We start from the raw sequence: 13,072 nt of genomic DNA, 5'->3' as shown, positions 1-13,072 counted from the left end.
CATCGATTAACTATCCTAACTACCCATAGCAAGCAATGAAAACTCTTGTTTTCTGCTCAAATAGATGTATCTATCTGACGAGCTCGTGTAAATATTTTGATATTTTATTTCTGTTATATGTGAATATAAAAAGCTGTAAGCTTTATCAGTACGCTTTCTTGTGCGTTGTCAGGGGGAAGTAATCAAGCACAAACGTGTTCACCCTGAGAACAGTGGCCCATTCATGAATAGCATGAGCGGAGCAATGATAAAAAAAGTTCAGTGATTTTCCACGTTGACTCATGTGCTTCACCCATGTGCTTCATTTGACTGTATTTTGGTCTTTGTACTGCCCTAAGAGAAAAACAGCACAATGTTTACCTTTTTTTGTCTAAAAATGTCTAAACATTCATACATTAAGAAACATTTACTAAACAAACAAACAAACAAAAATCTGACAATGGGGTAAGAAAAATAATCTTTGAAATAAGATTCTTTTGCTTACCCCATTGGCAGATTATTTTGCTTATTTTAAGCAAAAACTCTCTTAAATTTGAGTTACTTTTCCCCAAAACAAGACAATTACTTTTGCTTGTCAGGTAAATATATTTTTAAAATTAGTAAAGTATACTTCTGTCTTGTTTCTACAGTAGTCCTAAATATAAACTTATCTACAGAGTAGTCACTCTCTGCTCTCTCTGACAACTATATTTTAGTCCTGTGTTCCCCATAGCTCTTTGTGCTTCAAAGGGGAGGGGTGAGCATTGTGTGATTTTATTATTCAATAAGTAGTATTAGTAACTAAATTGTTTGGACTAGATGGAGGCAGATGATTTCCTGTGGGAACTTCTGAAGGGAACAGCCGAAAGAAAAAGAAGATATATAGGCGTCATTTCCGCTTTTCCGGGCATGAGTAGGAGGTAACGCAGCTCTGTTTATCATATTAGATACATTTAAGTGTGTTTAAAATGATGTTATGACGTTACTCTGTGCGTTCGCTCGGTGGCTATGTGACACTTGTTCACACTGCTAAGAGTAAAGTGCTTCTGCAGAATAAAACCAGAAAACCAGGGTAACGCATGTATTATGTCATCGACAGGCGACGCCCTCACACGTGCCGGCTACTGGTTAAAATCATTTTCTCACAATTTACAAATAGTTGGAAACATTGGGGATATTGTAAGAACTCAACTGAGCAACATATATAACACTGGCCTGGTGTTTTTTTGTGTGGATATTTTACTGCAAAATACTACATAGTGCACCTTTAAGAGATCATTTCTCAACAGAGTTGAAATATCCGGCCCCCTTGAACTTTGTGACCTTTTGCCACATTTCAGGCTTCAAACATAATGATATGAAACTGTAATTTTTTGTGAAGAATCAACAACAAGTGGGACACAATCATGAAGTGGAATGAAATTTATTGGATATTTCAAACTTTTTTAACAAATCAAAAACTGAAAAATCGGGCGTGCAAAATTATTCGGCCCCCTTAAGTTAATACTTTGTAGCTTCACCTTTTGCTGCGATTACAGCTGTAAGTCGCTTGAGGTATGTCTCTATCAGTTTTGCACATCGAGAGACTGACATTTTTGCCCATTCCTCCTTGCAGAACAGCTCGAGCTCAGTGAGGTTGGATGGAGAGCGTTTGTGAACAGCAGTTTTCAGTTCTTTCCACAGATTCTCGATTGGATTCAGGTCTGGACTTTGACTTGGCCATTCTAACACCTGGATATGTTTATTTTTGAACCATTCCATTGTAGATTTTGCTTTATGTTTTGGATCATTGTCTTGTTGGAAGACAAATCTCCGTCCCAGTCTCAGGTCTTTTGCAGACTCCATCAGGTTTTCTTCCAGAATGGTCCTGTATTTGGCTCCATCCATCTTCCCATCAATTTTAACCATCTTCCCTGTCCCTGCTGAAGAAAAGCAGGCCCAAACCATGATGCTGCCGCCACCATGTTTGACAGTGGGGATGGTGTGTGTTCAGGGTGATGAGCTGTGTTGCTTTTACGCCAAACATAACGTTTTGCATTGTTGCCAAAAAGTTCAATTTTGCTTTCATCTGACCAGAGCACCTTCTTCCACATGTTTGGTGTGTCTCCCAGGTGGCTTGCAAACTTTAAACAACACTTTTTTTCTTCTTGCCACTCTTCCATAAAGGCCGGGGCCCTCATTTATCAAGGGTGCGTACGCACAGTTCTGTGCGTAGTGAGTGCGTAAGAACAGTTTCACGCAAAGTGTGGGATTTACCAATTTGTACTTATACGTAGAAATGTGTGTAAATATAAGCACACCTCTGAGCATGCTTACACAGAGAAACAAGTGGTAGTACAGCGAGAGGGTTATTTCAGCAATTAACATATGGCTTTGTATCAGTAGAAACCTGGGAGTATATTCGAATGATCGTGCTAAATGGGGTTACCGGTATAATTTATGATGTGCCCTTTGACCTTCTGGGGGGTTATGGGGATTACGGGTATAATTTATGATGTGCCCTTTGACCTTCTGGGGGGTTATGGGGATTACGGGTATAATTTATGATGTGCCCTTTGACCTTCCGGGGTTCATGGGGATTACGGGTATAATTTATAATGTTTTAACAGATGGTTTTATCCTTCGAAGTGGGTATGATATATTTGTGACAGAAAGTATTATCCTTTGAAGAGGGTATAATATATATTTGTGACAGAAAGTATTATCCTTTGAAGAGGGTATGATATATATTTGTGACAGAAAGTTTTATCCTTTGAAGAGGGTATGATATATATTTGTGACAGAAAGTTTTATCCTTTGAAGAGGGTATGATATATATTTGTGACGGAAAGTTTTATCCTTTGAAGAGGGTATGATATATATTTGTGACAGAAAGTTTTATCCTTTGAAGAGGGTATGATATATATTTGTGACAGAAAGTTTTTTCTTTTGAACTTCGGAGTATCGGGACCCTCCTCCTCATCCTCATTATCACGCAGTACTGCGAAGAGTATCTCACAAGCATTCTCTTCTTTTCAAATAATATAAACGAAAATCTACCCCACAAAAGTTGAATGTTTATAAAATAGCTTAATAAAAAAAAACAATAATTAAAAAAAACCTGAACCAACCATTTTTGTTTTAAATAAAATGGAGTCACAAAAAAAAATTCCAAATTGCATCAAAAAAGTGTTTATAGAGTCGAAGTAAAAACACACTACTTATAAAGCAATACGATGTATGAAACGGTATTTTTTAGATATTATTTAGAAATATCATAATCATAATATTTAGAGAGTCTGCATCTAACTTTCTACATCTTTAAAAAAATAATTAAATAATAAATTAATTAATATAATTTATAAGCTGTTTTGCTCATGGGTCAAATTTTGATCAGGGGAATACCTGAAAAACACACACACACACACACACACACACACACACACACACACACACACACACACACACACACACACACACACACACACACACACACACACACACACACACACACACACACGGTAATTGGTTCTATAAAATTAACTTTTCTCTATTTTAAATGAATAATAACAAATGTTACAAAAATTATTTGAATAATAAGTTATAGTTTTAGCTAAATATAATAATAAATATAAAAAATAAATACATATAAAAAAAACTTTCATTTTTAGAGAGTTGAAGAAGATAAAAAGCAAATAGTTTAAGCCAAAACACCCTCCGATCCTCCCAGAGTACTCCACTGTGAAGCGAATGCTTCAGACCCTCTCTGGACGGGAGCGGTTAGAGCTGAGACTGCATCATGTCACAGCACATGTTAAGTTTGTCTGCCAATGCCTTTCTAAAGCCAATATTTAGTTTGTACTCATTTTATTTCAAAATATAATCTTTAAAGTTTAAATGAGATCTAAATCCAATCTTTAAAGTTTAAATAAAGTCATATGTTCTTTATCTTGCTATAAGACATCAGTATAACATCTAATGCCACATTGTAGGAATGATTTTCCTTAAATTCAACATTTTAGATGTCACAGGGTAAAAAAAAGCAAGTCATATAAATGCCTATGAACATTCACAGTACAAAAAAAAAAGTCAAGCAAGCAGCTTGTTTTTTAAAGAGCTTGCTTGAGCAGCTTGTTCTTCAACTTTAGGAGAGAGCTCAAGTGTATCAAGGTCCAGAAACAGTTTATTAAAAAAAAAAATAATAATATGAACAATGTCTGAGCTTGTTACAAACAGTATTAGACAGCTCGCAACTCTGATTCTTTAGGAGGTAAACAATAATCATCTTAAATGATTTCAAACATAGAAGCTGTAAAAATATTTAATACAATTAAGAAAATATTTCAGAGATCTACTATGCTTATCAGTTGTTTCAGTCTTTCTTTTATACGGTATTCCAATACGTTCAAGATGCTGCTGTTGTTGCAGAAGTAGAGGCTTTATACTATATTTAAAGATTGGACCATTAGCTCTTCATCTGTGACGTACTGTTTAAGCAATTTGTAAATAAGACCGGAAGAAACCATGATTTTTTGGTATTGGCTAAGCATGTATGAACAGAAAATGTATGCTTTTTAGAATTATTTTAAATGACTGGATTTTGTGTGAAACCAACATGGATTGTGTTAATGTGTGGTAAAAACAGAAGGTTGTTGCGCGAATTGTAATTAGAGTTTTGGAAAATGCGCCTACAGATTGTGTCCTACAGATAGTTGTGATACATCAGAAGTACCCGCATGTAAAAGTCCTACATGTCACCAGAGAGAAGAGTATAATTGTAACTCAGTCCAGTTATGATTTACAAAACAAAACAAAAACCAGAAATTAGATAGTCTTGAAATTTCTTTTTGTGCAGACTTTAAGTTAACTTTTAAGATAATGTTAAGATGATATTTTCAGTTAAAGACTTTTACTGACATCATCATATTAATTTGTCTCAAGTAAAATTAAAACACAATGCGCATATTTTATGTAACACAGCAATAATAATTTTAATGTTTTTCAAAAAATACAAACAATTTTAAACAATATTCTACAATTTAAGTGAATCATTATTAAGTCTGTAACATAGAGGGGATTGAAATTGGTTTCAATAAACAAAAAAACTAAAATAATGTCAAGTAACACAAAACAAGGAACATTACAATTACAATGTAATTGCACAAATACTGCATGGTTTTACTGAAATGTATTAATATTTTCAATACAAAGGACTTGTGTAATACGCCAATGCTGATTGATTGATCATTCAGTATCACTCAACATATAACTCAGCTTAAAGAACATGTCTATTAGCGCAAAGGTGGTGTGCAACATAGACATGTCACTCCACAAGAGGACGAACTCTTTGTACAGCATTCGAAAGGGTAGTCCTCTGGAATTGGGAAGTCATTATCAGAGTCGGAATCACTGCTGCTTTGAAGCCAATATTTTGAATTTTGAATTTCGGCCTCCTCATAACATTTACGAAACTTAAGGCGGTTTTGTTAATGTAGCGTCTTGTTCCTGCAGGTTGATACGAGTAGCCTACGTAATCATTAGGCTTTGGTTCCTCACTGTCCTTTGTCACCTTGTACCAGACATTGTGCGTTGCTCCATCCCATTCTTTGATGTAGAATGTTTTACTAGCAACCCCATTAAGATCGCTCCAAACACGGTTGTAGAAAAATGACCAGTCTTTAGCGGGGAAAAGCACACAAGGTGTCTCCGATGTAAGCTCTTCTTCAAAAAATTCCATAGCGTAGCGTTTGACCGTGTGTGATGTCTTGTCAAAAAACAAAGCCCCCCGATATAAACATCACCTAGCAGAAATTCCTGTTTGACAAAATCTTCATCTTCATGAAGAAACTTGGTCAAATGGATCCTCTGTTTTTTCTGTAGTGCGTAAGGAAGGTTTTCTTCTGTTTCAACAGAACTTCTTGTCGGTGTTACACCCACCAAAGATGTTTCAGTAGTCATTGTAACGCTAGAGTTGCAGACCGTTTCCTAACTTCTTTAAATAGGCCTACTAAATTCAGTAGGTAGGGGCTGTAGCTTTGATGTGACTAACAAGAATGTGGTGCTTTCGATAGCCATAAAACACCAGCCGCTTTAACTCACTCAGTGACATTAATCATGTCACAGCTTCTAACCCCTGTTCTGTGGATGGTAACCGTAATATTTCAAAAACATCAAGACTCGCTTTTCATGTTGACGCATTATGCAGACAGACCCCCTAAAATAACATAGTTTAATTTTTGTTTAATGCTGTATTATGCCTGTTTGACTATGCTCAAAGAGTAGTCTATGAAACAAAATGTAAAACTGTCCTCTACTGGCAGGGAAAAATCTACTTTACTAACTTTTACAATAGATCAGAAGAAAGGATTTCTGTATTATGATTTCATTATAGCTAAATGTCTCTTATCTTATCCACGGTAAACATTTGTGGTAAATTGTGCACGCGTACTAGTTGTTGCATAAAGATTATGCTTGAACTGACCTATAACCTAAAACAGGAACGGGTTATGTTGATGCGGTATTATCCCACTAACAAATCGGACGGAATTTTTAGCACATCTTTACAACCGATGTGTTGTACGTCAGGGTCAGATGTCGATGATAGTTGACGACATGTCACAATCTTTAATGTCGTTACATAATTTGAAATGTCGGTTTGTCAAAAGAAGAGTTTGGTCACACATTTAAAATCATCCAAACCTCATGCCTATCCGGTGGAGTAGTAAAAATCATTATTTACAAATCCAAAATAACAAACTTTCACAATTGCTTGTGAATGTTTTGTTCCTAAATTGATTATAAAATGATACTTTCGTAAATGTACTTCTCGAATTACATAGAGATTTGTGCATGGATAAAACCCGCATAAGGCTAATGTTCAAAATACATGCATGACTTACTTTTCACGGTGATGGTTCATGTGATTCCTCATCTTAGATTAGACTGAGACTGTAGTGACAGTAAAAGAAATATCACTAGTCAAACAGAAAGTGTCAAATAGAAAGACTGTCGTGTCATTTCTTAATTTTCATTTATTCCTATAATGTTGATGGTGCTCAAAGAAGAGCCTTAGTCAAAAATTTTAACAAACAAAATGATCCTCTGAAATGTAACTAAATATGACAATCAAATCATCAACAAACATTGTGATTCTGGTATTTTAATCTTTTAGTAATTCCTCTAAAATGTCATGATACCTACAAAAAATTGTTAAATAGTCAACATGTGTAAAACGTACTTGTTGGGTATGAACAAAGTTTTGTGTTCTAGGTGAGAAAAATTGAGCAAGATTAGGTTTCAGGAACGTTGAGAAACAAAATGTTTTCCCTGTGGTTGTGGAACATTGGTGGTGAATCGTTTGAAATGTAGGTTTGTCAAAAGAAAACAAATAAGTTTAGTCATACATTTAATAAAAATGCTTAAAATGATTTGCACAAGCTTGCACTGACAACGACCAGATATGAATCTTTACCTAAAAACAAATACAGCCGGATAAATAAAATGTGAACAGTAATCTTGATTATTCGACTAAGAATAGGCAATGGGGAAAAAATGCGTATCGCAATAAAGCGGGCACTTTTTCTTATACAATGTCACTGCTTTCTTACTCTAGGCCTCTTGAATTTACGCAGAGTTTTGTGTCCCACATAATTCCTACAAAGAACATATTTGGATTGTATGTGTCTAGGGAAGAAGCAATGCCGACAAGCTTTAATCGATATCGATTTAATTGTGCCAAAAATACTAAAGGAAAAAGACATAAACAGTTGAAATAACGGATAACTTAGCTGGATTGGGATGCGTAAGGCAATAGTAAAGAATATTAAAAATGGCAAGTGTGATACTAGCGTACAAATATTCACAAGTGAAAGATAAATATAATTGTCTTTGTTTGATAAGAAGCTTCATCTGGATCATTGTACTGTATGAATGTTACATGCCTGATGTGATACTTAAAAAAGACCAAGGCCAACATCACAGGGAAAGTATTTTTTCTAATAGTTTGTCAAAAGAGAAAATAATCTGGTTTAGTTGTATTTTAAAACATCGCTTTTTCTTAAAATCAAATGTATTTGGTAGCGTGATTGTCTTGTTTCATAATGTATTAACTGCATATTTATCAGGCTAGTAAAAGTAGCATGAAACTTTGCAGAAATAGGAAAAGTACATTTTATAAATCAAAACGTACCGGCTTTGTGTGAGAACACAACGAATATGTAGATGCATTTGGTAAACTTTTTCTTCAAATTTTAAAAGAGTATCTTACATATGTACACTGTAAAAAGTAATTCAGGGTGTTGTCTGTAGGAATTTATTTTAAAAAGTATATTTATTCCAATAAATTGATTTTCTTTTCTTTTTGAATTAATTTAAGTTTTACATAAGTAAAAAGTGTGAATGTTTTTGCAACTTATTATTACCTATCAAAAAAATGATTTCCCTGACCTTCACAATAAATTGTTTCTACAAAACTCTATTTAAGTGTTTATATCTGAAGTAAAACGTCACGACACGCCCACATGCTGCAGCAGAACAACGAACGAGATCGTTGCGCGTTGTCACCTGGCTGTACCGGACCAGTTTCGGGTTTCTGTGGAGTTTTTGAGGATCTTACAACGTACAACCGATGTAAGTATAGCTATTTACATTGCAAGTTAGGTTTTAGCCGAATGAGCACGCATTTTTTAACTAAAATGTAAAAGCGTCGCCTGTTTCAGACAGCATTAAGTTTGTCAGTTTTGCTGGCGCCGCATGAGGCCTACCGAAGGTCATGAAATTAACAATAAAAGTTACGTTAACTGTTAGGTTTGTAGTTACTGTTATCCCCGCATGGCTGAAAAATATGAGGACATGACATAATATATTCCTGGTGTGTCTCTCTGCAACGTGGTATCATTAAAATTCGTAAAAAAAAGATTATATATTTATTTTGCGTTGCATTAACATCAATGATCCTGATATTTTCCTAAATAAACTTTTGTTTCATCTGTGTTGCTTCTTTAGAAGACCATCAAATCTATTGGGAGGAAAAGTTCATGGAGTAGGTAAGCTTTTTAGTAGGTTGAATTGAGATAAATGTTTCAGAGGTTTATTGTTATCTGTCATTTAAAGGAATTAAGGTAACCAAAAGTCAGTTATTGAGTGTCAGGAAAAAAGGAACGGAAAAAAAAGTATCATCCCTTTCTGATTTTTGGATTGCATTAAAATGAAAGGTTGTCAATTCTTGTGTTCCAAATAACAGTTAAACAATTGATGTATTACAGGTAAATGAAGAATTCTGAAGGTGTGCTGCAGTTCCACTAGAATCAGTGTTTATGTCCCAGCTGGACAAGTACTCCAAAACTTCTCGACCTGTTTAGTGCGAAGGGTGGAGCGGTTGGTCAACGCATCAATAACTTGTTAATGGAACTGATACAGGTGAGGCGAAAGTGGTAACAATGTTGCAGGGGCATATTCATACAATACGTACTTTATTCTCTTGTCTTGCCTATAGATGAATATTGCAAAAAACATTTTTGTTTACAGCTGCTAATTAATTTTAAATATAAAAGAAAGAAATATGCCGGTAAGCTCTGTTAAATAGGTAGTACAGACCCACACTGATAATTGCATTGTAGTCATATTGCCTGCAAGATTCAGTTTTTCATTATTCATTTGCCAACTATAGGATCCAAGTACCTCTGTGGTGAATGAGAGACTCTGAGATGTGAAAACATGGGAGAGAGTGGGCAAGAGCTCATCTCTGACTACTATGTAAGTATTGTTTAAAAAGCATAGTTTTAATTTTTTTGGGGGGGAAGCATTTATTCCTCAGATATCAATCTTATGTCTGTCTGAGTTTAATACGGAGCTGGAGTTGAGGATTGGTTAGCTTGTCTAAGAACAAATACTATAATTGGGTGGAAATGGCTTGTCTGATGGCTCAGTCAAAAGTTCAAAAACACACCTACAAACAACCAAATGTCTGCACAGGAACCAGTTATCAAAATTAATCTTTTGGTCTTCCAGTGGCTAGTAAACTTGATTTAAAATATACTGTCATATTTTTCAACTGCAGCTTCACAGAAGTAAAATCCTTGTTTACATGAATGCAGGAGTCATTATTTATCTGCTGATATAACTGTAAGAGTGGCATTTTCAGATACTTTTACTTAACCACACCTATGTGTTACCAGCTGAACCCCTCTCCCCTTTAAGGATTTAGGCCTTGGAGGTGACTTGTGTATGTGATTTAGTCTCGCAGGTTTGTTGTGTCAAGTGAGACTGTACTGAAAGTTGTACTATGAAGCCAGTTCAACAGGCCAGGCTTACTGTGCAGGAGCTGGCTCGACCAAACTTAAAACCTTTTGTGAACTTTTAATGTGTGATTTTATTGAAGGCTTTTGAAGATTGTTCTCTGTTGCCATTTATTGTTCTGTTTATGTCTCATACAGGGAAAAACAGAGAGCAGTGTGCACAAGGACTTGCGCAATATGCAGATATATGTCTGTCGTGAACCAGATGCAGTAGGCATCATCGTTGAGGGAATCCTAGGGCATGTTGCCTGCTTCTGGGTATGACATATGCTCTGAACCTGCAGTATCCACCACAACTCTGCAAAACATCTGAGATGTTCCAAAGACTTTTTGTGGGACTTGACACACTGCGCCCAAAACCTTCCTCTTGATTCATGACATTAAAAAACAAACTTCTGATTTAGTTGGTCAAATGCCAGCCTCACACTCATAAATGGCAATCTTGTGTTTTTCAGAAGATTGTTCTGAATGTTTAATTGTTAATTGGCTAGTAGAATATGGCACAGATTGTACTTAAAATGTGTTCTTGTATTAATTTATTATGTTTTAATAAATATGAAAAGGTAATGTACTGTACATTTTATGTATCGCTCAGGTGAAGAGTCACTGTATTTTAATGTCAGTGTTAAGAGTACACAGATTGAACTTTGAAGGTGTTCAATGCTGCACTTAAAGATGAGGTCAGAAGTTTCTGTAATTTTTTATGTTACAAATGTTTACATTACCATTATTGTTACATTAAAATTGATTACAGAAAATGTACCCAATTGTTTATGACAGCTGTTATAGAGCAATAAACGTTGGAAACGAATACATCGCTTTCCTTATTTATTAAAGTTATGGCAATGGTAACTAATTATTTAAAGTGGATTAAGAAATAATTTGTCTAAATTAATAATAATAATAATAAATTAATTAATTTGAGTAAATTAATTAATTAAAATAAAAACAATTTTTATTTTAAATTTTACTTATTTTAACTAAGTATGATTTGGTAAATTAATTAATTAAAATAAAAACAATTTTTATTTTAAATTTTACTTATTTTAACTAAGTATGATTTGGTCGATATGCTGCTCATTAACACAATGGTTAAACTCAAATGTTTTACTTTATCTTGTAGACTCTACTTAATTTTTTAGCATACAGTAAAATAGATAATACTGATTTTTACCAACTCAAAAAACCAAGAAGTTCACTAAACTTACAAAAAGTAGTTGGAAAATGTTGCCTTAATTTTTTTGAGTTTTATTTAAGTAACAGTTTTTACAATGTAGTGTATCTTACAGTTGTGTGCATTGCAGCAAACATAATGGTCAACTAGGAGTTTAATTGATATTGAAACTTTGTAGAACTAAGAAAAGTAAAATATAGATCCATGGGACATGTACCATGGTAAAATGTAAGTTTAATATTAAGGTTTTTATGCACAATTTTAAATGTTACAGATTCACTCTGTGCTGTTTTGTGAATAACAACTGAAATGAATGACTACCTTGCAGGGTCTTTAACAGCCTGCAAAATCGTTGGGGTCAAAGGGCAATCTCCCTGCTAGAGTCATCTGCTCTCTCCAAAGTCTGTTCATGCAGGCCAACAGACCATCTGTCTCAACGACATGGTTACATTTTCAAAATTCTATGCATTTTAAGTAGATAACTGATAGTATATTTTATGTAAAGGGTATGTTTGACACTGATGAAGACCAGTTTGGAAGACGCAAGAAAATAAAAATCATATGCAACTTACAATCCTAGATCACGATGACCATAAAATGTTTGACTATTGTAGTAGTAGTATAAGATATGACCGGTTATTATTTAAAGATCGTGCTTAGACATAAGAAGAGTAAAATTAAACGTTACTTATACTGTGTCTTTGACCACAGATGACAAACTTTGTCGATGTGTTTCATAGCATGGGGTTCATACATGGTTAATCGTTTAAGACCTGCTTTGAATATTTGTAGAAATAAGATCTAAGATTTTACATTTTAAACAAGCTACAGTTTTTGAACAGACAATTTTAGTAAGAATATACTTTAGGTTGAATTTAAGGAAAATCATTCCTACAATGTAGCATCAGATGTTATACTGATGTCTTATAGCAAGATAAAGAACATATGATTTTATTTAAGCTTTAAAGATTGGATTTAGATCTCATTTAAACTTTAAAGATTATATTTTGAAATAAAATGAGTACAAACTAAATATTGGCTTTAGAAAGGCATTGGCAGACAAACTTAACATGTGCTGTGACATGATGCAGTCTCAGCTCTAACCGCTCCCGTCCAGAGAGGGTCTGAAGCATTCGCTTCACAGTGGAGTACTCTGGGAGGATCGGAGGGTGTTTTGGCTTAAACTATTTGCTTTTTATCTTCTTCAACTCTCTAAAAATGAAAGGTATTTTTATATGTATTTTTTTTAAAATATTTATTATTATATTTAGCTAAAATTATGACTTATTATTCAAATAATTTTTGTAACATTTGTTATTATTCATTTAAAATAGAGAAAAGTTAATTTTATAGAACCAATTACCGTGTGTGTGTGTGTGTGTGTGTGTGTGTGTGTGTGTGTGTGTGTGTGTGTGTGTGTGTGTGTGTGTGTGTGTATGTGTGTGTGTGTGTGTGTGTGTGTGTTTTTCAGGTATTCCCCTGATCAAAATTTGACCCATGAGCAAAACAGCTTATAAATTATATTAATTAATTTATTATTTAATTATTTTTTAAAAGATGTAGAAAGTTAGATGCAGACTCTCTTAATATTATGATTATGATATTACTAAATAATATCTCTAGATGATTTTTGTGAACCCGTTTC

At 34.2% G+C, this 13,072-nt stretch overlaps 1 long non-coding RNA gene across 1 annotated transcript; it reads left to right on the top strand.

Moving 5' to 3' along the window:
* Positions 1–8,961: 8,961 nt before the first annotated feature.
* LOC137076015 (uncharacterized) lies at positions 8,962–11,066 on the top strand. The gene is made up of 4 exons (XR_010905162.1): positions 8,962–9,002; positions 9,222–9,375; positions 9,626–9,711; positions 10,392–11,066. It is a non-coding gene; the product is annotated as an uncharacterized lncRNA (long non-coding RNA).
* The last annotated feature ends 2,006 nt before the right edge of the window (positions 11,067–13,072 follow it).

This window comes from Pseudorasbora parva, chromosome 5 (genome assembly GCF_024679245.1).
Source record: "Pseudorasbora parva isolate DD20220531a chromosome 5, ASM2467924v1, whole genome shotgun sequence".
In the NCBI taxonomy this organism is placed as follows: domain Eukaryota; kingdom Metazoa; phylum Chordata; class Actinopteri; order Cypriniformes; family Gobionidae; genus Pseudorasbora; species Pseudorasbora parva.
This window is presented reverse-complemented; position numbering and strand designations above follow the sequence as displayed.